The sequence below is a fragment of the Microcebus murinus genome, unplaced genomic scaffold, assembly GCF_040939455.1.
Source record: "Microcebus murinus isolate Inina unplaced genomic scaffold, M.murinus_Inina_mat1.0 scaf055_hap2_Mmur4.0, whole genome shotgun sequence".
Taxonomy (NCBI): domain Eukaryota; kingdom Metazoa; phylum Chordata; class Mammalia; order Primates; family Cheirogaleidae; genus Microcebus; species Microcebus murinus.
The window spans coordinates 72,073-93,884 of NW_027439001.1; the positions used below are offsets into that span (position 1 = coordinate 72,073).

General features: G+C 62.7%; 6 pseudogenes; all 6 read right to left on the minus strand.

Annotated features, from left to right (window-relative positions):
- Positions 1-610: 610 nt before the first annotated feature.
- LOC142869090 (uncharacterized) lies at positions 611-729 on the minus strand (annotated as a pseudogene).
- A 3,846-nt stretch (positions 730-4,575) lies between these two features.
- Positions 4,576-4,694, minus strand: LOC142869091 (uncharacterized; annotated as a pseudogene).
- A 3,850-nt stretch (positions 4,695-8,544) lies between these two features.
- On the minus strand, positions 8,545-8,663 carry LOC142869092 (uncharacterized; annotated as a pseudogene).
- A 3,850-nt stretch (positions 8,664-12,513) lies between these two features.
- Positions 12,514-12,632, minus strand: LOC142869093 (uncharacterized; annotated as a pseudogene).
- A 3,868-nt stretch (positions 12,633-16,500) lies between these two features.
- LOC142869094 (uncharacterized) lies at positions 16,501-16,619 on the minus strand (annotated as a pseudogene).
- A 3,841-nt stretch (positions 16,620-20,460) lies between these two features.
- Positions 20,461-20,579, minus strand: LOC142869095 (uncharacterized; annotated as a pseudogene).
- Positions 20,580-21,812: the final 1,233 nt, after the last annotated feature.

Here is a 21,812-nt window from a genome sequence, read left to right on the forward strand (position 1 = left end):
TGGTGGCGCATGCCTGCAGTCCCAGCTACCCGGGAGGCTGAGGCAGAAGGATCACTCGAGCCCAGGCGTTTGAAGTTGCTGTGAGCTAGGCTGACGCCACGGCACTCACTCTAGCCTGGGCAACAAACCGAGACTCTGTCTCAAAAAAAAAAAAAAAAAAAAAATGAATCCGAAGAGAAAAGTAAAAGGAGGCCTGTGGAGCAGGTCTGGGTGTGACTCCGGATCCCCGAACATCAGGTGCCACCACCAAAGATTCCTACGTGTAGCCCATAGAACCCCAAAAGCAACGGGAGGAGTTCTGGTCACATACTCCCTCAAAATGACATCCTGGCCTTCTTCTGGAACTCCCTCCCCTCTCAGACTCTCGAGGTTTCCTCCAGCGTGTCGGCTCCCACAGAGCAGACCTTTGGTCTGAGACCTGACTGTCCAGAAGCCAGGCATGCTGCCGCGTGGCGGCGGTGTCACGGCTCGGGACAAGAGGAGGCCCCACGGTGCGGGCTGGGGCGCCAGGCACCGCGGCGGGCGCCGAGGGTGGGGGTCACCCCCACCCCGGGCCGCCCCCGCACTCCCAGAAACGCGACAGAACCAGAGGCAAAAAAAAAAAAGAAGAAGCCTACGGCACCCGGTATTCCCGGGCGGTCTCCCATCCAAGTTCTAACCAGGCCCGACCCTGCTTAGCTTCCGAGACCAGACGGGATCGGGCGCGTTCGGGGTGGTGTGGCCGTGGACGGCGGAGGGCGCCCCTGCCCCGCTCAAGAAGCCGAGCCTCTCTGCGCTTCCCCGCCGCCTCCTCCCGCCCCAGGCCCCGCGCCGGGTCGGGCCTGTTGAGTTCGCCGGCCGGGTCCCGCGGGCTCCGAGGGACGGGGGTGACAGGCGGGGCGGGCAGGGAGCGGCGGGCCGGGGTTGGGGGCTGTCTCTGTATACACACACACTCACACTCACACTCACTCACTCACTCACACTCACACTCACACAAGATGCGCCTCCACGGCTGGACCCGCCAAGGTGGAGACCTTCAAGCCCCCCTCCTCTCCTCGCCTGGCCTCCTTCACCTCCCCGCCCCCCACCCCCAGCGCGCCGGGGCCGCTGACTGCGCACGGGCGGGAGGGGCGGGGCGCTCGCCCTTTGACCCCAGCCAGGGGCGGCCCTCCCCCACAACCCCTTTCAGCTGCGCCCCCCACCCTGTGGCCTGGCGGCCGCCTATTCCCCCGGGCCAGGGCTGGGGCACAGCGCACGGGGGAGGGGAGCCAGTGTATGGGGCGTCTCTCTCTCTCTCTCTCTCTCTCTCTCTCTCTCGGGATGTGTCCCATGGGTGGGGTGGGGTGGCGTGGTTTGTGGGGCGCTGAAGAAATCAGTCCCCTCCATCTCCTCCCTCTGGAAAACACCCAAGCCCTTGGAGAACTGCCCGCACCGCTACCGTGGGGGCCGGGACCCTCCTCTGTGTCCTCCTGTGGCCCAGTCCAAGGGGCCTGGGCCTGGCCGGGGCTGCATTGGACCCCGACCACCCTGGCGTGTGGACTCGCTTAAAAATCGGCGATTAGATATTGGATTCCAGCGTCATTGAGGTCATTTCACTAATGAGTGCACCGCAAAGAGTTTCCTAATCCATCTGTGAGGGTGGCAACTGAAAGAAATTTTAGAGCTGACAGGATAGGCGAGGAAAGGCATAGGAGATTTCCACACCCAGTAAGGAAGCCTTTCCCGAAGTGGAAGAAAGAAAGGAGCAAACAGAGACACCGGTAGCCCGCCCGGATCAGAGTCTGCCCCCGAGAGAAAGTACCCTGACCAGGTTCACCCGTGGGTGGGTCGCGAGCTAGCGGCATTCAGAAGAGCGAGGCCCGCAGTCTGTGCAGAAGACACCTGCACTCGGGTGTGTGTGGCGGCACAATTCACAAGCAGCTCCAGATGTTAATCCAAGGAGAAGCCAGGGAGTTCCCAACGCCCCAGGTGTCCTCAGCCCACGACTGGCTGCTGTGGGAATGCGAAGCCCGGCTCCTTGTCTCAGAGCGGGGCAACCAGGAGGTGTGATGTCCACCCCGGCGTTCCCAGGAGGATCAGACTGAAGCTGGGACTTGGCCTGAAAGTGGCCCCTCGCATGGCCACCCCCTTCCCCTTCCTGCTCCTCTACTCCTGGTGCCCCTCCATCCAGGGGCCAGACCTTAAAGAGTCACCCGCAAGAGAATCCTGGTCCCAAAGGAGCCTTCTGGGGGACCCCTGCTGAGAGAGGTTGTGGGCATGGCCCGCTGGGGCTCTGCCCGACCCAGGGCTGAGAGATGCAACCTCCCAGCTCTGGGTCCCTGCAGGAAGTGTTGGCAAGCACAGGGCCAGTCCTCCAAAGGCCCAGGTGCAGGGAGCCCAGGCCAAGCAGCCTGTGGAAGAAGCCACATGCTGTGCCACCCCGGGGAACACGACTGCAGGCCACGGCCCTTCCCACCTCCTCCTCCTCCTCCTCCTCCTCCTCCCACCCCGCCCCCGCCCCCGCCCCCACATGGCACAGGGCCCAGAGACACCTCAGACACTTGCTACCCAAAGTGCAAAGGGCATCAGTTGCTCCTCCAAACCCCCCCCCCTGCCCAGCAGACCGCGTTGTCCAGCCAGCCCCCGGGCCTCCCTGGGGTGCCCAGCACAAAAGTGCAGACACCCACCGGACCCTCAATCTCAGTTTTCGGATGTTTTTGCCACTCTAAGGACCCGCAGGCCAGCTGGGCCTTCTGGCAGGACAGAGAGCCCCGGAATCCGACGTGGAGAGCTGGGTGTACGTCCCCATGAGGAGGCGGTCCCCACCTCCCCGGCTCTCCCCTTGCGGGGAGCGGCAGCCGCGGGGCCTCAGAGAAGACACCAGGCTGGGCCCCCACGGCACAGCGGGAGCACGTCCCCCGCAGGCCACTTAGCGACGGCGGCCAGCCGGCGGACGGTTGGGTTGCGCGAGACGCTGCGGCCGCCCTGCTACCGGGTTCCTGGGAGGGCGTCCTGGAACCAGCGTCCACACCAAGCCCTTGGAAGGCCCAGGCGACGGAGGAGCCCCGTCAGGCAGGGGCCGAGGACGGTGACGGCCCGGGCGGGGAGGAGCGTGTCAGGCAGGGGCAGAGGACGGTGACAGGTGATAGGCCGGGCGGGAAGGAGTCAGTCAGGCAGGGGCCGTGGAGGAGACTGGCTGGGTAAGGGTTAGGGTTAGTGTCAGGGCACAAGTCACAATCGCAAAGACCTGGAAGCCACCCGAGTGCCCATCGACCCACGAGTGGGTAAGTAAAATGTGGCCCGTGGACACCACGGAGTGCTATTCGGCTATGAGGAGCAGCGGTGAGGGGGCACCTCTCGTGGTTCTCCTGGCCAGAGCTGGAACCCGTTCCAGTAAGCCAGGTATCCCAAGAATGGACACACGAGCACCACGTGAGCGCGCTCACCAGCAAATGGGTACGAACCGATGGACACCTAAGTGGACACAGAGGAATCACCTTCTTCGGGTGGGTGTCGGGCGGGTGGGGGGAGGGGATGGGCATACACATCCATTAGGAATGCGGTGGGTACGCACCGACTGGGGGATGGGCGCACTTGAAGCTCTGACCCGAGGGGGGAGGCTGGGAGAGGGCAACGCACCCGACCTTTACATTGGTGCCCCCACAATATGCTGGAACAACATGAGACGTAAATGAATAAGAACATGGGGGGGGAGGGGGGCACGGGCAACACATGTCACCTTAACACTTGGACTCCCATCATCTGCTTGAAAAGAGAGAGAAAAGAAAATGCAATAATAGAGATAAGAGACACTTTTTAAAAATAATGAATCCGGCCGGGCGCTGTGGCTCACGCCTGTAATCCTAGCTCTTGGGAGGCCGAGGCGGGCGGATTGCTCAAGGTCAGGAGTTCAAAACCAGCCTGAGCAAGAGCGAGACCCCGTCTCTACTATAAATAGAAAGAAATTAATTGGCCAACTGATATATATATAAAAAATTAGCGGGGCATGGTGGCGCATGCCTGCAGTCCCAGCTACCCGGGAGGCTGAGGCAGAAGGATCACTCGAGCCCAGGCGTTTGAAGTTGCTGTGAGCTAGGCTGACGCCACGGCACTCACTCTAGCCTGGGCAACAAACCGAGACTCTGTCTCAAAAAAAAAAAAAAAAAAAAAATGAATCCGAAGAGAAAAGTAAAAGGAGGCCTGTGGAGCAGGTCTGGGTGTGACTCCGGATCCCCGAACATCAGGTGCCACCACCAAAGATTCCTACGTGTAGCCCATAGAACCCCAAAAGCAACGGGAGGAGTTCTGGTCACATACTCCCTCAAAATGACATCCTGGCCTTCTTCTGGAACTCCCTCCCCTCTCAGACTCTCGAGGTTTCCTCCAGCGTGTCGGCTCCCACAGAGCAGACCTTTGGTCTGAGACCTGACTGTCCAGAAGCCAGGCATGCTGCCGCGTGGCGGCGGTGTCACGGCTCGGGACAAGAGGAGGCCCCACGGTGCGGGCTGGGGCGCCAGGCACCGCGGCGGGCGCCGAGGGTGGGGGTCACCCCCACCCCGGGCCGCCCCCGCACTCCCAGAAACGCGACAGAACCAGAGGCAAAAAAAAAAAAGAAGAAGCCTACGGCACCCGGTATTCCCGGGCGGTCTCCCATCCAAGTTCTAACCAGGCCCGACCCTGCTTAGCTTCCGAGACCAGACGGGATCGGGCGCGTTCGGGGTGGTGTGGCCGTGGACGGCGGAGGGCGCCCCTGCCCCGCTCAAGAAGCCGAGCCTCTCTGCGCTTCCCCGCCGCCTCCTCCCGCCCCAGGCCCCGCGCCGGGTCGGGCCTGTTGAGTTCGCCGGCCGGGTCCCGCGGGCTCCGAGGGACGGGGGTGACAGGCGGGGCGGGCAGGGAGCGGCGGGCCGGGGTTGGGGGCTGTCTCTGTATACACACACACTCACACTCACACTCACTCACTCACTCACACTCACACTCACACAAGATGCGCCTCCACGGCTGGACCCGCCAAGGTGGAGACCTTCAAGCCCCCCTCCTCTCCTCGCCTGGCCTCCTTCACCTCCCCGCCCCCCACCCCCAGCGCGCCGGGGCCGCTGACTGCGCACGGGCGGGAGGGGCGGGGCGCTCGCCCTTTGACCCCAGCCAGGGGCGGCCCTCCCCCACAACCCCTTTCAGCTGCGCCCCCCACCCTGTGGCCTGGCGGCCGCCTATTCCCCCGGGCCAGGGCTGGGGCACAGCGCACGGGGGAGGGGAGCCAGTGTATGGGGCGTCTCTCTCTCTCTCTCTCTCTCTCTCTCGGGATGTGTCCCATGGGTGGGGTGGGGTGGCGTGGTTTGTGGGGCGCTGAAGAAATCAGTCCCCTCCATCTCCTCCCTCTGGAAAACACCCAAGCCCTTGGAGAACTGCCCGCACCGCTACCGTGGGGGCCGGGACCCTCCTCTGTGTCCTCCTGTGGCCCAGTCCAAGGGGCCTGGGCCTGGCCGGGGCTGCATTGGACCCCGACCACCCTGGCGTGTGGACTCGCTTAAAAATCGGCGATTAGATATTGGATTCCAGCGTCATTGAGGTCATTTCACTAATGAGTGCACCGCAAAGAGTTTCCTAATCCATCTGTGAGGGTGGCAACTGAAAGAGAATTTTAGAGCTGACAGGATAGGCGAGGAAAGGCATAGGAGATTTCCACACCCAGTAAGGAAGCCTTTCCCGAAGTGGAAGAAAGAAAGGAGCAAACAGAGACACCGGTAGCCCGCCCGGATCAGAGTCTGCCCCCGAGAGAAAGTACCCTGACCAGGTTCACCCGTGGGTGGGTCGCGAGCTAGCGGCGTTCAGAAGAGCGAGGCCCGCAGTCTGTGCAGAAGACACCTGCACTCGGGTGTGTGTGGCGGCACAATTCACAAGCAGCTCCAGATGTTAATCCAAGGAGAAGCCAGGGAGTTCCCAACGCCCCAGGTGTCCTCAGCCCACGACTGGCTGCTGTGGGAATGCGAAGCCCGGCTCCTTGTCTCAGAGCGGGGCAACCAGGAGGTGTGATGTCCACCCCGGCGTTCCCAGGAGGATCAGACTGAAGCTGGGACTTGGCCTGAAAGTGTCCCCTCGCATGGCCACCCCCTTCCCCTTCCTGCTCCTCTACTCCTGGTGCCCCTCCATCCAGGGGCCAGACCTTAAAGAGTCACCCGCAAGAGAATCCTGGTCCCAAAGGAGCCTTCTGGGGGACCCCTGCTGAGAGAGGTTGTGGGCATGGCCCGCTGGGGCTCTGCCCGACCCAGGGCTGAGAGATGCAACCTCCCAGCTCTGGGTCCCTGCAGGAAGTGTTGGCAAGCACAGGGCCAGTCCTCCAAAGGCCCAGGTGCAGGGAGCCCAGGCCAAGCAGCCTGTGGAAGAAGCCACATGCTGTGCCACCCCGGGGAACACGACTGCAGGCCACGGCCCTTCCCACCTCCTCCTCCTCCTCCTCCTCCTCCTCCTCCTCCTCCCACCCCGCCCCCGCCCCCGCCCCCACATGGCACAGGGCCCAGAGACACCTCAGACACTTGCTACCCAAAGTGCAAAGGGCATCAGTTGCTCCTCCAAACCCCCCCCCCTGCCCAGCAGACCGCGTTGTCCAGCCAGCCCCCGGGCCTCCCTGGGGTGCCCAGCACAAAAGTGCAGACACCCACCGGACCCTCAATCTCAGTTTTCGGATGTTTTTGCCACTCTAAGGACCCGCAGGCCAGCTGGGCCTTCTGGCAGGACAGAGAGCCCCGGAATCCGACGTGGAGAGCTGGGTGTACGTCCCCATGAGGAGGCGGTCCCCACCTCCCCGGCTCTCCCCTTGCGGGGAGCGGCAGCCGCGGGGCCTCAGAGAAGACACCAGGCTGGGCCCCCACGGCACAGCGGGAGCACGTCCCCCGCAGGCCACTTAGCGACGGCGGCCAGCCGGCGGACGGTTGGGTTGCGCGAGACGCTGCGGCCGCCCTGCTACCGGGTTCCTGGGAGGGCGTCCTGGAACCAGCGTCCACACCAAGCCCTTGGAAGGCCCAGGCGACGGAGGAGCCCCGTCAGGCAGGGGCCGAGGACGGTGACGGCCCGGGCGGGGAGGAGCGTGTCAGGCAGGGGCAGAGGACGGTGACAGGTGATAGGCCGGGCGGGAAGGAGTCAGTCAGGCAGGGGCCGTGGAGGAGACTGGCTGGGTAAGGGTTAGGGTTAGTGTCAGGGCACAAGTCACAATCGCAAAGACCTGGAAGCCACCCGAGTGCCCATCGACCCACGAGTGGGTAAGTAAAATGTGGCCCGTGGACACCACGGAGTGCTATTCGGCTATGAGGAGCAGCGGTGAGGGGGCACCTCTCGTGGTTCTCCTGGCCAGAGCTGGAACCCGTTCCAGTAAGCCAGGTATCCCAAGAATGGACACACGAGCACCACGTGAGCGCGCTCACCAGCAAATGGGTACGAACCGATGGACACCTAAGTGGACACAGAGGAATCACCTTCTTCGGGTGGGTGTCGGGCGGGTGGGGGGAGGGGATGGGCATACACATCCATTAGGAATGCGGTGGGTACGCACCGACTGGGGGATGGGCGCACTTGAAGCTCTGACCCGAGGGGGGAGGCTGGGAGAGGGCAACGCACCCGACCTTTACATTGGTGCCCCCACAATATGCTGGAACAACATGAGACGTAAATGAATAAGAACATGGGGGGGGAGGGGGGCACGGGCAACACATGTCACCTTAACACTTGGACTCCCATCATCTGCTTGAAAAGAGAGAGAAAAGAAAATGCAATAATAGAGATAAGAGACACTTTTTAAAAATAATGAATCCGGCCGGGCGCTGTGGCTCACGCCTGTAATCCTAGCTCTTGGGAGGCCGAGGCGGGCGGATTGCTCAAGGTCAGGAGTTCAAAACCAGCCTGAGCAAGAGCGAGACCCCGTCTCTACTATAAATAGAAAGAAATTAATTGGCCAACTGATATATATATAAAAAATTAGCGGGGCATGGTGGCGCATGCCTGCAGTCCCAGCTACCCGGGAGGCTGAGGCAGAAGGATCACTCGAGCCCAGGCGTTTGAAGTTGCTGTGAGCTAGGCTGACGCCACGGCACTCACTCTAGCCTGGGCAACAAACCGAGACTCTGTCTCAAAAAAAAAAAAAAAAAAAAAATGAATCCGAAGAGAAAAGTAAAAGGAGGCCTGTGGAGCAGGTCTGGGTGTGACTCCGGATCCCCGAACATCAGGTGCCACCACCAAAGATTCCTACGTGTAGCCCATAGAACCCCAAAAGCAACGGGAGGAGTTCTGGTCACATACTCCCTCAAAATGACATCCTGGCCTTCTTCTGGAACTCCCTCCCCTCTCAGACTCTCGAGGTTTCCTCCAGCGTGTCGGCTCCCACAGAGCAGACCTTTGGTCTGAGACCTGACTGTCCAGAAGCCAGGCATGCTGCCGCGTGGCGGCGGTGTCACGGCTCGGGACAAGAGGAGGCCCCACGGTGCGGGCTGGGGCGCCAGGCACCGCGGCGGGCGCCGAGGGTGGGGGTCACCCCCACCCCGGGCCGCCCCCGCACTCCCAGAAACGCGACAGAACCAGAGGCAAAAAAAAAAAAGAAGAAGCCTACGGCACCCGGTATTCCCGGGCGGTCTCCCATCCAAGTTCTAACCAGGCCCGACCCTGCTTAGCTTCCGAGACCAGACGGGATCGGGCGCGTTCGGGGTGGTGTGGCCGTGGACGGCGGAGGGCGCCCCTGCCCCGCTCAAGAAGCCGAGCCTCTCTGCGCTTCCCCGCCGCCTCCTCCCGCCCCAGGCCCCGCGCCGGGTCGGGCCTGTTGAGTTCGCCGGCCGGGTCCCGCGGGCTCCGAGGGACGGGGGTGACAGGCGGGGCGGGCAGGGAGCGGCGGGCCGGGGTTGGGGGCTGTCTCTGTATACACACACACTCACACTCACACTCACTCACTCACTCACACTCACACTCACACAAGATGCGCCTCCACGGCTGGACCCGCCAAGGTGGAGACCTTCAAGCCCCCCTCCTCTCCTCGCCTGGCCTCCTTCACCTCCCCGCCCCCCACCCCCAGCGCGCCGGGGCCGCTGACTGCGCACGGGCGGGAGGGGCGGGGCGCTCGCCCTTTGACCCCAGCCAGGGGCGGCCCTCCCCCACAACCCCTTTCAGCTGCGCCCCCCACCCTGTGGCCTGGCGGCCGCCTATTCCCCCGGGCCAGGGCTGGGGCACAGCGCACGGGGGAGGGGAGCCAGTGTATGGGGCGTCTCTCTCTCTCTCTCTCTCTCTCTCTCTCGGGATGTGTCCCATGGGTGGGGTGGGGTGGCGTGGTTTGTGGGGCGCTGAAGAAATCAGTCCCCTCCATCTCCTCCCTCTGGAAAACACCCAAGCCCTTGGAGAACTGCCCGCACCGCTACCGTGGGGGCCGGGACCCTCCTCTGTGTCCTCCTGTGGCCCAGTCCAAGGGGCCTGGGCCTGGCCGGGGCTGCATTGGACCCCGACCACCCTGGCGTGTGGACTCGCTTAAAAATCGGCGATTAGATATTGGATTCCAGCGTCATTGAGGTCATTTCACTAATGAGTGCACCGCAAAGAGTTTCCTAATCCATCTGTGAGGGTGGCAACTGAAAGAGAATTTTAGAGCTGACAGGATAGGCGAGGAAAGGCATAGGAGATTTCCACACCCAGTAAGGAAGCCTTTCCCGAAGTGGAAGAAAGAAAGGAGCAAACAGAGACACCGGTAGCCCGCCCGGATCAGAGTCTGCCCCCGAGAGAAAGTACCCTGACCAGGTTCACCCGTGGGTGGGTCGCGAGCTAGCGGCGTTCAGAAGAGCGAGGCCCGCAGTCTGTGCAGAAGACACCTGCACTCGGGTGTGTGTGGCGGCACAATTCACAAGCAGCTCCAGATGTTAATCCAAGGAGAAGCCAGGGAGTTCCCAACGCCCCAGGTGTCCTCAGCCCACGACTGGCTGCTGTGGGAATGCGAAGCCCGGCTCCTTGTCTCAGAGCGGGGCAACCAGGAGGTGTGATGTCCACCCCGGCGTTCCCAGGAGGATCAGACTGAAGCTGGGACTTGGCCTGAAAGTGTCCCCTCGCATGGCCACCCCCTTCCCCTTCCTGCTCCTCTACTCCTGGTGCCCCTCCATCCAGGGGCCAGACCTTAAAGAGTCACCCGCAAGAGAATCCTGGTCCCAAAGGAGCCTTCTGGGGGACCCCTGCTGAGAGAGGTTGTGGGCATGGCCCGCTGGGGCTCTGCCCGACCCAGGGCTGAGAGATGCAACCTCCCAGCTCTGGGTCCCTGCAGGAAGTGTTGGCAAGCACAGGGCCAGTCCTCCAAAGGCCCAGGTGCAGGGAGCCCAGGCCAAGCAGCCTGTGGAAGAAGCCACATGCTGTGCCACCCCGGGGAACACGACTGCAGGCCACGGCCCTTCCCACCTCCTCCTCCTCCTCCTCCTCCTCCTCCTCCTCCTCCCACCCCGCCCCCGCCCCCGCCCCCACATGGCACAGGGCCCAGAGACACCTCAGACACTTGCTACCCAAAGTGCAAAGGGCATCAGTTGCTCCTCCAAACCCCCCCCCTGCCCAGCAGACCGCGTTGTCCAGCCAGCCCCCGGGCCTCCCTGGGGTGCCCAGCACAAAAGTGCAGACACCCACCGGACCCTCAATCTCAGTTTTCGGATGTTTTTGCCACTCTAAGGACCCGCAGGCCAGCTGGGCCTTCTGGCAGGACAGAGAGCCCCGGAATCCGACGTGGAGAGCTGGGTGTACGTCCCCATGAGGAGGCGGTCCCCACCTCCCCGGCTCTCCCCTTGCGGGGAGCGGCAGCCGCGGGGCCTTAGAGAAGACACCAGGCTGGGCCCCCACGGCACAGCGGGAGCACGTCCCCCGCAGGCCACTTAGCGACGGCGGCCAGCCGGCGGACGGTTGGGTTGCGCGAGACGCTGCGGCCGCCCTGCTACCGGGTTCCTGGGAGGGCGTCCTGGAACCAGCGTCCACACCAAGCCCTTGGAAGGCCCAGGCGACGGAGGAGCCCCGTCAGGCAGGGGCCGAGGACGGTGACGGCCCGGGCGGGGAGGAGCGTGTCAGGCAGGGGCAGAGGACGGTGACAGGTGATAGGCCGGGCGGGAAGGAGTCAGTCAGGCAGGGGCCGTGGAGGAGACTGGCTGGGTAAGGGTTAGGGTTAGTGTCAGGGCACAAGTCACAATCGCAAAGACCTGGAAGCCACCCGAGTGCCCATCGACCCACGAGTGGGTAAGTAAAATGTGGCCCGTGGACACCACGGAGTGCTATTCGGCTATGAGGAGCAGCGGTGAGGGGGCACCTCTCGTGGTTCTCCTGGCCAGAGCTGGAACCCGTTCCAGTAAGCCAGGTATCCCAAGAATGGACACACGAGCACCACGTGAGCGCGCTCACCAGCAAATGGGTACGAACCGATGGACACCTAAGTGGACACAGAGGAATCACCTTCTTCGGGTGGGTGTCGGGCGGGTGGGGGGAGGGGATGGGCATACACATCCATTAGGAATGCGGTGGGTACGCACCGACTGGGGGATGGGCGCACTTGAAGCTCTGACCCGAGGGGGGAGGCTGGGAGAGGGCAACGCACCCGACCTTTACATTGGTGCCCCCACAATATGCTGGAACAACATGAGACGTAAATGAATAAGAACATGGGGGGGGAGGGGGGCACGGGCAACACATGTCACCTTAACACTTGGACTCCCATCATCTGCTTGAAAAGAGAGAGAAAAGAAAATGCAATAATAGAGATAAGAGACACTTTTTAAAAATAATGAATCCGGCCGGGCGCTGTGGCTCACGCCTGTAATCCTAGCTCTTGGGAGGCCGAGGCGGGCGGATTGCTCAAGGTCAGGAGTTCAAAACCAGCCTGAGCAAGAGCGAGACCCCGTCTCTACTATAAATAGAAAGAAATTAATTGGCCAACTGATATATATATAAAAAATTAGCGGGGCATGGTGGCGCATGCCTGCAGTCCCAGCTACCCGGGAGGCTGAGGCAGAAGGATCACTCGAGCCCAGGCGTTTGAAGTTGCTGTGAGCTAGGCTGACGCCACGGCACTCACTCTAGCCTGGGCAACAAACCGAGACTCTGTCTCAAAAAAAAAAAAAAAAAAAAATGAATCCGAAGAGAAAAGTAAAAGGAGGCCTGTGGAGCAGGTCTGGGTGTGACTCCGGATCCCCCAACATCAGGTGCCACCACCAAAGATTCCTACGTGTAGCCCATAGAACCCCAAAAGCAACGGGAGGAGTTCTGGTCACATACTCCCTCAAAATGACATCCTGGCCTTCTTCTGGAACTCCCTCCCCTCTCAGACTCTCGAGGTTTCCTCCAGCGTGTCGGCTCCCACAGAGCAGACCTTTGGTCTGAGACCTGACTGTCCAGAAGCCAGGCATGCTGCCGCGTGGCGGCGGTGTCACGGCTCGGGACAAGAGGAGGCCCCACGGTGCGGGCTGGGGCGCCAGGCACCGCGGCGGGCGCCGAGGGTGGGGGTCACCCCCACCCCGGGCCGCCCCCGCACTCCCAGAAACGCGACAGAACCAGAGGCAAAAAAAAAAAAGAAGAAGCCTACGGCACCCGGTATTCCCGGGCGGTCTCCCATCCAAGTTCTAACCAGGCCCGACCCTGCTTAGCTTCCGAGACCAGACGGGATCGGGCGCGTTCGGGGTGGTGTGGCCGTGGACGGCGGAGGGCGCCCCTGCCCCGCTCAAGAAGCCGAGCCTCTCTGCGCTTCCCCGCCGCCTCCTCCCGCCCCAGGCCCCGCGCCGGGTCGGGCCTGTTGAGTTCGCCGGCCGGGTCCCGCGGGCTCCGAGGGACGGGGGTGACAGGCGGGGCGGGCAGGGAGCGGCGGGCCGGGGTTGGGGGCTGTCTCTGTATACACACACACTCACACTCACACTCACTCACTCACTCACACTCACACTCACACAAGATGCGCCTCCACGGCTGGACCCGCCAAGGTGGAGACCTTCAAGCCCCCCTCCTCTCCTCGCCTGGCCTCCTTCACCTCCCCGCCCCCCACCCCCAGCGCGCCGGGGCCGCTGACTGCGCACGGGCGGGAGGGGCGGGGCGCTCGCCCTTTGACCCCAGCCAGGGGCGGCCCTCCCCCACAACCCCTTTCAGCTGCGCCCCCCACCCTGTGGCCTGGCGGCCGCCTATTCCCCCGGGCCAGGGCTGGGGCACAGCGCACGGGGGAGGGGAGCCAGTGTATGGGGCGTCTCTCTCTCTCTCTCTCTCTCTCTCTCTCTCTCTCTCTCTCTCTCGGGATGTGTCCCATGGGTGGGGTGGGGTGGCGTGGTTTGTGGGGCGCTGAAGAAATCAGTCCCCTCCATCTCCTCCCTCTGGAAAACACCCAAGCCCTTGGAGAACTGCCCGCACCGCTACCGTGGGGGCCGGGACCCTCCTCTGTGTCCTCCTGTGGCCCAGTCCAAGGGGCCTGGGCCTGGCCGGGGCTGCATTGGACCCCGACCACCCTGGCGTGTGGACTCGCTTAAAAATCGGCGATTAGATATTGGATTCCAGCGTCATTGAGGTCATTTCACTAATGAGTGCACCGCAAAGAGTTTCCTAATCCATCTGTGAGGGTGGCAACTGAAAGAGAATTTTAGAGCTGACAGGATAGGCGAGGAAAGGCATAGGAGATTTCCACACCCAGTAAGGAAGCCTTTCCCGAAGTGGAAGAAAGAAAGGAGCAAACAGAGACACCGGTAGCCCGCCCGGATCAGAGTCTGCCCCCGAGAGAAAGTACCCTGACCAGGTTCACCCGTGGGTGGGTCGCGAGCTAGCGGCGTTCAGAAGAGCGAGGCCCGCAGTCTGTGCAGAAGACACCTGCACTCGGGTGTGTGTGGCGGCACAATTCACAAGCAGCTCCAGATGTTAATCCAAGGAGAAGCCAGGGAGTTCCCAACGCCCCAGGTGTCCTCAGCCCACGACTGGCTGCTGTGGGAATGCGAAGCCCGGCTCCTTGTCTCAGAGCGGGGCAACCAGGAGGTGTGATGTCCACCCCGGCGTTCCCAGGAGGATCAGACTGAAGCTGGGACTTGGCCTGAAAGTGTCCCCTCGCATGGCCACCCCCTTCCCCTTCCTGCTCCTCTACTCCTGGTGCCCCTCCATCCAGGGGCCAGACCTTAAAGAGTCACCCGCAAGAGAATCCTGGTCCCAAAGGAGCCTTCTGGGGGACCCCTGCTGAGAGAGGTTGTGGGCATGGCCCGCTGGGGCTCTGCCCGACCCAGGGCTGAGAGATGCAACCTCCCAGCTCTGGGTCCCTGCAGGAAGTGTTGGCAAGCACAGGGCCAGTCCTCCAAAGGCCCAGGTGCAGGGAGCCCAGGCCAAGCAGCCTGTGGAAGAAGCCACATGCTGTGCCACCCCGGGGAACACGACTGCAGGCCACGGCCCTTCCCACCTCCTCCTCCTCCTCCTCCTCCTCCTCCTCCTCCTCCCACCCCGCCCCCGCCCCCGCCCCCACATGGCACAGGGCCCAGAGACACCTCAGACACTTGCTACCCAAAGTGCAAAGGGCATCAGTTGCTCCTCCAAACCCCCCCCCCTGCCCAGCAGACCGCGTTGTCCAGCCAGCCCCCGGGCCTCCCTGGGGTGCCCAGCACAAAAGTGCAGACACCCACCGGACCCTCAATCTCAGTTTTCGGATGTTTTTGCCACTCTAAGGACCCGCAGGCCAGCTGGGCCTTCTGGCAGGACAGAGAGCCCCGGAATCCGACGTGGAGAGCTGGGTGTACGTCCCCATGAGGAGGCGGTCCCCACCTCCCCGGCTCTCCCCTTGCGGGGAGCGGCAGCCGCGGGGCCTCAGAGAAGACACCAGGCTGGGCCCCCACGGCACAGCGGGAGCACGTCCCCCGCAGGCCACTTAGCGACGGCGGCCAGCCGGCGGACGGTTGGGTTGCGCGAGACGCTGCGGCCGCCCTGCTACCGGGTTCCTGGGAGGGCGTCCTGGAACCAGCGTCCACACCAAGCCCTTGGAAGGCCCAGGCGACGGAGGAGCCCCGTCAGGCAGGGGCCGAGGACGGTGACGGCCCGGGCGGGGAGGAGCGTGTCAGGCAGGGGCAGAGGACGGTGACAGGTGATAGGCCGGGCGGGAAGGAGTCAGTCAGGCAGGGGCCGTGGAGGAGACTGGCTGGGTAAGGGTTAGGGTTAGTGTCAGGGCACAAGTCACAATCGCAAAGACCTGGAAGCCACCCGAGTGCCCATCGACCCACGAGTGGGTAAGTAAAATGTGGCCCGTGGACACCACGGAGTGCTATTCGGCTATGAGGAGCAGCGGTGAGGGGGCACCTCTCGTGGTTCTCCTGGCCAGAGCTGGAACCCGTTCCAGTAAGCCAGGTATCCCAAGAATGGACACACGAGCACCACGTGAGCGCGCTCACCAGCAAATGGGTACGAACCGATGGACACCTAAGTGGACACAGAGGAATCACCTTCTTCGGGTGGGTGTCGGGCGGGTGGGGGGAGGGGATGGGCATACACATCCATTAGGAATGCGGTGGGTACGCACCGACTGGGGGATGGGCGCACTTGAAGCTCTGACCCGAGGGGGGAGGCTGGGAGAGGGCAACGCACCCGACCTTTACATTGGTGCCCCCACAATATGCTGGAACAACATGAGACGTAAATGAATAAGAACATGGGGGGGGAGGGGGGCACGGGCAACACATGTCACCTTAACACTTGGACTCCCATCATCTGCTTGAAAAGAGAGAGAAAAGAAAATGCAATAATAGAGATAAGAGACACTTTTTAAAAATAATGAATCCGGCCGGGCGCTGTGGCTCACGCCTGTAATCCTAGCTCTTGGGAGGCCGAGGCGGGCGGATTGCTCAAGGTCAGGAGTTCAAAACCAGCCTGAGCAAGAGCGAGACCCCGTCTCTACTATAAATAGAAAGAAATTAATTGGCCAACTGATATATATATAAAAAATTAGCGGGGCATGGTGGCGCATGCCTGCAGTCCCAGCTACCCGGGAGGCTGAGGCAGAAGGATCACTCGAGCCCAGGCGTTTGAAGTTGCTGTGAGCTAGGCTGACGCCACGGCACTCACTCTAGCCTGGGCAACAAACCGAGACTCTGTCTCAAAAAAAAAAAAAAAAAAAAAATGAATCCGAAGAGAAAAGTAAAAGGAGGCCTGTGGAGCAGGTCTGGGTGTGACTCCGGATCCCCCAACATCAGGTGCCACCACCAAAGATTCCTACGTGTAGCCCATAGAACCCCAAAAGCAACGGGAGGAGTTCTGGTCACATACTCCCTCAAAATGACATCCTGGCCTTCTTCTGGAACTCCCTCCCCTCTCAGACTCTCGAGGTTTCCTCCAGCGTGTCGGCTCCCACAGAGCAGACCTTTGGTCTGAGACCTGACTGTCCAGAAGCCAGGCATGCTGCCGCGTGGCGGCGGTGTCACGGCTCGGGACAAGAGGAGGCCCCACGGTGCGGGCTGGGGCGCCAGGCACCGCGGCGGGCGCCGAGGGTGGGGGTCACCCCCACCCCGGGCCGCCCCCGCACTCCCAGAAACGCGACAGAACCAGAGGCAAAAAAAAAAAAGAAGAAGCCTACGGCACCCGGTATTCCCGGGCGGTCTCCCATCCAAGTTCTAACCAGGCCCGACCCTGCTTAGCTTCCGAGACCAGACGGGATCGGGCGCGTTCGGGGTGGTGTGGCCGTGGACGGCGGAGGGCGCCCCTGCCCCGCTCAAGAAGCCGAGCCTCTCTGCGCTTCCCCGCCGCCTCCTCCCGCCCCAGGCCCCGCGCCGGGTCGGGCCTGTTGAGTTCGCCGGCCGGGTCCCGCGGGCTCCGAGGGACGGGGGTGACAGGCGGGGCGGGCAGGGAGCGGCGGGCCGGGGTTGGGGGCTGTCTCTGTATACACACACACTCACACTCACACTCACTCACTCACTCACACTCACACTCACACAAGATGCGCCTCCACGGCTGGACCCGCCAAGGTGGAGACCTTCAAGCCCCCCTCCTCTCCTCGCCTGGCCTCCTTCACCTCCCCGCCCCCCACCCCCAGCGCGCCGGGGCCGCTGACTGCGCACGGGCGGGAGGGGCGGGGCGCTCGCCCTTTGACCCCAGCCAGGGGCGGCCCTCCCCCACAACCCCTTTCAGCTGCGCCCCCCACCCTGTGGCCTGGCGGCCGCCTATTCCCCCGGGCCAGGGCTGGGGCACAGCGCACGGGGGAGGGGAGCCAGTGTATGGGGCGTCTCTCTCTCTCTCTCTCTCTCTCTCTCGGGATGTGTCCCATGGGTGGGGTGGGGTGGCGTGGTTTGTGGGGCGCTGAAGAAATCAGTCCCCTCCATCTCCTCCCTCTGGAAAACACCCAAGCCCTTGGAGAACTGCCCGCACCGCTACCGTGGGGGCCGGGACCCTCCTCTGTGTCCTCCTGTGGCCCAGTCCAAGGGGCCTGGGCCTGGCCGGGGCTGCATTGGACCCCGACCACCCTGGCGTGTGGACTCGCTTAAAAATCGGCGATTAGATATTGGATTCCAGCGTCATTGAGGTCATTTCACTAATGAGTGCACCGCAAAGAGTTTCCTAATCCATCTGTGAGGGTGGCAACTGAAAGAGAATTTTAGAGCTGACAGGATAGGCGAGGAAAGGCATAGGAGATTTCCACACCCAGTAAGGAAGCCTTTCCCGAAGTGGAAGAAAGAAAGGAGCAAACAGAGACACCGGTAGCCCGCCCGGATCAGAGTCTGCCCCCGAGAGAAAGTACCCTGACCAGGTTCACCCGTGGGTGGGTCGCGAGCTAGCGGCATTCAGAAGAGCGAGGCCCGCAGTCTGTGCAGAAGACACCTGCACTCGGGTGTGTGTGGCGGCACAATTCACAAGCAGCTCCAGATGTTAATCCAAGGAGAAGCCAGGGAGTTCCCAACGCCCCAGGTGTCCTCAGCCCACGACTGGCTGCTGTGGGAATGCGAAGCCCGGCTCCTTGTCTCAGAGCGGGGCAACCAGGAGGTGTGATGTCCACCCCGGCGTTCCCAGGAGGATCAGACTGAAGCTGGGACTTGGCCTGAAAGTGGCCCCTCGCATGGCCACCCCCTTCCCCTTCCTGCTCCTCTACTCCTGGTGCCCCTCCATCCAGGGGCCAGACCTTAAAGAGTCACCCGCAAGAGAATCCTGGTCCCAAAGGAGCCTTCTGGGGGACCCCTGCTGAGAGAGGTTGTGGGCATGGCCCGCTGGGGCTCTGCCCGACCCAGGGCTGAGAGATGCAACCTCCCAGCTCTGGGTCCCTGCAGGAAGTGTTGGCAAGCACAGGGCCAGTCCTCCAAAGGCCCAGGTGCAGGGAGCCCAGGCCAAGCAGCCTGTGGAAGAAGCCACATGCTGTGCCACCCCGGGGAACACGACTGCAGGCCACGGCCCTTCCCACCTCCTCCTCCTCCTCCTCCTCCTCCTCCCACCCCGCCCCCGCCCCCGCCCCCACATGGCACAGGGCCCAGAGACACCTCAGACACTTGCTACCCAAAGTGCAAAGGGCATCAGTTGCTCCTCCAAACCCCCCCCCCTGCCCAGCAGACCGCGTTGTCCAGCCAGCCCCCGGGCCTCCCTGGGGTGCCCAGCACAAAAGTGCAGACACCCACCGGACCCTCAATCTCAGTTTTCGGATGTTTTTGCCACTCTAAGGACCCGCAGGCCAGCTGGGCCTTCTGGCAGGACAGAGAGCCCCGGAATCCGACGTGGAGAGCTGGGTGTACGTCCCCATGAGGAGGCGGTCCCCACCTCCCCGGCTCTCCCCTTGCGGGGAGCGGCAGCCGCGGGGCCTCAGAGAAGACACCAGGCTGGGCCCCCACGGCACAGCGGGAGCACGTCCCCCGCAGGCCACTTAGCGACGGCGGCCAGCCGGCGGACGGTTGGGTTGCGCGAGACGCTGCGGCCGCCCTGCTACCGGGTTCCTGGGAGGGCGTCCTGGAACCAGCGTCCACACCAAGCCCTTGGAAGGCCCAGGCGACGGAGGAGCCCCGTCAGGCAGGGGCCGAGGACGGTGACGGCCCGGGCGGGGAGGAGCGTGTCAGGCAGGGGCAGAGGACGGTGACAGGTGATAGGCCGGGCGGGAAGGAGTCAGTCAGGCAGGGGCCGTGGAGGAGACTGGCTGGGTAAGGGTTAGGGTTAGTGTCAGGGCACAAGTCACAATCGCAAAGACCTGGAAGCCACCCGAGTGCCCATCGACCCACGAGTGGGTAAGTAAAATGTGGCCCGTGGACACCACGGAGTGCTATTCGGCTATGAGGAGCAGCGGTGAGGGGGCACCTCTCGTGGTTCTCCTGGCCAGAGCTGGAACCCGTTCCAGTAAGCCAGGTATCCCAAGAATGGACACACGAGCACCACGTGAGCGCGCTCACCAGCAAATGGGTACGAACCGATGGACACCTAAGTGGACACAGAGGAATCACCTTCTTCGGGTGGGTGTCGGGCGGGTGGGGGGAGGGGATGGGCATACACATCCATTAGGAATGCGGTGGGTACGCACCGACTGGGGGATGGGCGCACTTGAAGCTCTGACCCGAGGGGGGAGGCTGGGAGAGGGCAACGCACCCGACCTTTACATTGGTGCCCCCACAATATGCTGGAACAACATGAGACGTAAATGAATAAGAACATGGGGGGGGAGGGGGGCACGGGCAACACATGTCACCTTAACACTTGGACTCCCATCATCTGCTTGAAAAGAGAGAGAAAAGAAAATGCAATAATAGAGATAAGAGACACTTTTTAAAAATAATGAATCCGGCCGGGCGCTGTGGCTCACGCCTGTAATCCTAGCTCTTGGGAGGCCGAGGCGGGCGGATTGCTCAAGGTCAGGAGTTCAAAACCAGCCTGAGCAAGAGCGAGACCCCGTCTCTACTATAAATAGAAAGAAATTAATTGGCCAACTGATATATATATAAAAAATTAGCGGGGCATGGTGGCGCATGCCTGCAGTCCCAGCTACCCGGGAGGCTGAGGCAGAAGGATCACTCGAGCCCAGGCGTTTGAAGTTGCTGTGAGCTAGGCTGACGCCACGGCACTCACTCTAGCCTGGGCAACAAACCGAGACTCTGTCTCAAAAAAAAAAAAAAAAAAAAAATGAATCCGAAGAGAAAAGTAAAAGGAGGCCTGTGGAGCAGGTCTGGGTGTGACTCCGGATCCCCGAACATCAGGTGCCACCACCAAAGATTCCTACGTGTAGCCCATAGAACCCCAAAAGCAACGGGAGGAGTTCTGGTCACATACTCCCTCAAAATGACATCCTGGCCTTCTTCTGGAACTCCCTCCCCTCTCAGACTCTCGAGGTTTCCTCCAGCGTGTCGGCTCCCACAGAGCAGACCTTTGGTCTGAGACCTGACTGTCCAGAAGCCAGGCATGCTGCCGCGTGGCGGCGGTGTCACGGCTCGGGACAAGAGGAGGCCCCACGGTGCGGGCTGGGGCGCCAGGCACCGCGGCGGGCGCCGAGGGTGGGGGTCACCCCCACCCCGGGCCGCCCCCGCACTCCCAGAAACGCGACAGAACCAGAGGCAAAAAAAAAAAAGAAGAAGCCTACGGCACCCGGTATTCCCGGGCGGTCTCCCATCCAAGTTCTAACCAGGCCCGACCCTGCTTAGCTTCCGAGACCAGACGGGATCGGGCGCGTTCGGGGTGGTGTGGCCGTGGACGGCGGAGGGCGCCCCTGCCCCGCTCAAGAAGCCGAGCCTCTCTGCGCTTCCCCGCCGCCTCCTCCCGCCCCAGGCCCCGCGCCGGGTCGGGCCTGTTGAGTTCGCCGGCCGGGTCCCGCGGGCTCCGAGGGACGGGGGTGACAGGCGGGGCGGGCAGGGAGCGGCGGGCCGGGGTTGGGGGCTGTCTCTGTATACACACACACTCACACTCACACTCACTCACTCACTCACACTCACACTCACACAAGATGCGCCTCCACGGCTGGACCCGCCAAGGTGGAGACCTTCAAGCCCCCCTCCTCTCCTCGCCTGGCCTCCTTCACCTCCCCGCCCCCCACCCCCAGCGCGCCGGGGCCGCTGACTGCGCACGGGCGGGAGGGGCGGGGCGCTCGCCCTTTGACCCCAGCCAGGGGCGGCCCTCCCCCACAACCCCTTTCAGCTGCGCCCCCCACCCTGTGGCCTGGCGGCCGCCTATTCCCCCGGGCCAGGGCTGGGGCACAGCGCACGGGGGAGGGGAGCCAGTGTATGGGGCGTCTCTCTCTCTCTCTCTCTCTCTCTCTCGGGATGTGTCCCATGGGTGGGGTGGGGTGGCGTGGTTTGTGGGGCGCTGAAGAAATCAGTCCCCTCCATCTCCTCCCTCTGGAAAACACCCAAGCCCTTGGAGAACTGCCCGCACCGCTACCGTGGGGGCCGGGACCCTCCTCTGTGTCCTCCTGTGGCCCAGTCCAAGGGGCCTGGGCCTGGCCGGGGCTGCATTGGACCCCGACCACCCTGGCGTGTGGACTCGCTTAAAAATCGGCGATTAGATATTGGATTCCAGCGTCATTGAGGTCATTTCACTAATGAGTGCACCGCAAAGAGTTTCCTAATCCATCTGTGAGGGTGGCAACTGAAAGAGAATTTTAGAGCTGACAGGATAGGCGAGGAAAGGCATAGGAGATTTCCACACCCAGTAAGGAAGCCTTTCCCGAAGTGGAAGAAAGAAAGGAGCAAACAGAGACACCGGTAGCCCGCCCGGATCAGAGTCTGCCCCCGAGAGAAAGTACCCTGACCAGGTTCACCCGTGGGTGGGTCGCGAGCTAGCGGCATTCAGAAGAGCGAGGCCCGCAGTCTGTGCAGAAGACACCTGCACTCGGGTGTGTGTGGCGGCACAATTCACAAGCAGCTCCAGATGTTAATCCAAGGAGAAGCCAGGGAGTTCCCAACGCCCCAGGTGTCCTCAGCCCACGACTG